The sequence below is a fragment of the Sinocyclocheilus rhinocerous genome, unplaced genomic scaffold, assembly GCF_001515625.1.
Source record: "Sinocyclocheilus rhinocerous isolate Xijiao unplaced genomic scaffold, SAMN03320098_v1.1 scaffold27939, whole genome shotgun sequence".
Lineage (NCBI taxonomy): Eukaryota > Metazoa > Chordata > Actinopteri > Cypriniformes > Cyprinidae > Sinocyclocheilus > Sinocyclocheilus rhinocerous.
In genome coordinates, this window is record NW_015648233.1 from 1 (window position 1) to 1,197 (window position 1,197).

Below are 1,197 nucleotides of genomic sequence, written 5' to 3' on the forward strand. Positions count from 1 at the left end.
TGTATTTCCTCACTACTGTAAATCAATTTACAGTAGTGAACTTGTTCGCGAAAAACTGACCAATGGCAAGGGAGTTATTTTTTGACCGTTTGGTGGAAGTGGCCATAAAAGGACAAAAGAGAAATGCACCGTTAACTCGACAAAAGGTTAGTATATTATTTCTGTTTTATGCAAAACTGCGATATTTTAAGATGTTTTCACTTGTTAACAGCAAACTAACATTATTCATCGTGTCATTTTTTATGTTGGGAGTTGGCCGGAGCCTTTTTTTCTGACTGACGGCCGGAATGCCGCCAAAAGGCTGATAACATCGACTGGTGAGTAAGTTAAGGTCACCTATATTGCTCGAAATAAACCTTAGTTAAACCGAGAAACACGTTTGTACGTTCTGCTGCCCTTTAATGCAAGTTAGCTCCTCTGGTGAGTCGTTATTTAACCTTAACAGCGAATTAACGTGAAATACTGAGGTAAAGTGCGTTAGGCAATTATTTAACCTTAACAGCGAATTAACGTGAAATACTGAGGTAAAGTGCGTTAGGCAAACCGCTGTTTCAGTGGAGATTTTAAACAGTATTTTCTAGTACTTCTTTTGTTTGTTATTTTCAGATTTCTAGTCTGGATGTAGTCTGCAACGTCGGAGGTGTATTTTGGATCCTCATCTTGTGAATGCCATAGTATCGATGATAACATCAATTGGTAAGTTAATAATGTCATTTAGCCGAAGTTAACTAACTTAGTTGAACAAAGAGTAATAGTAAGTTATCTTCTCTACTCTGCCTATTTATCGCAAGTAACTCTGCCTCTTTATCTGCTAATTCTCTTCAAATGCTATTTAAGTCAGAAAGTGTGTACCAATGTCGTATGTAACTTTAGAGACGGTCCCTAAATTCAGTGACCGGCGTAACGTTAACATAAAACAGCGAGCTAACAACCTACTGAGGAAAACTGAGTGAAGAAACACAACTGTTAAGAACATCTTTTGTATTTTATTTTAAAGTGTGTGGTCATGTCGTCTGCATCGGAGGTGTATTGGAGTCTTGTGATTGCCTCGTAGCGGTGCTAACAGCAGGTGAGCTTCCATCAGCTTAACTAACTTTAATGTCACTAAATTAGCCTCTACCTGCTGTTCTCCACTAACTCACAGAACAGGGGGACTTTGAGAGGAACATGCTAGCACATGTTGAATAAACATGAGCA

The 1,197-nt window shown here is 38.5% G+C and overlaps 1 long non-coding RNA gene across 2 annotated transcripts; it reads left to right on the top strand.

Moving 5' to 3' along the window:
- Positions 1-259: 259 nt before the first annotated feature.
- LOC107709677 (uncharacterized) lies at positions 260-1,110 on the top strand. Of its 2 annotated transcripts, none has more exons than XR_001636519.1 (3): positions 260-317; positions 607-696; positions 998-1,110. It is a non-coding gene; the product is annotated as an uncharacterized LOC107709677 (long non-coding RNA). The 2 variants fall into 2 exon arrangements; XR_001636520.1 differs by having other exon boundaries at positions 278-321.
- Positions 1,111-1,197: the final 87 nt, after the last annotated feature.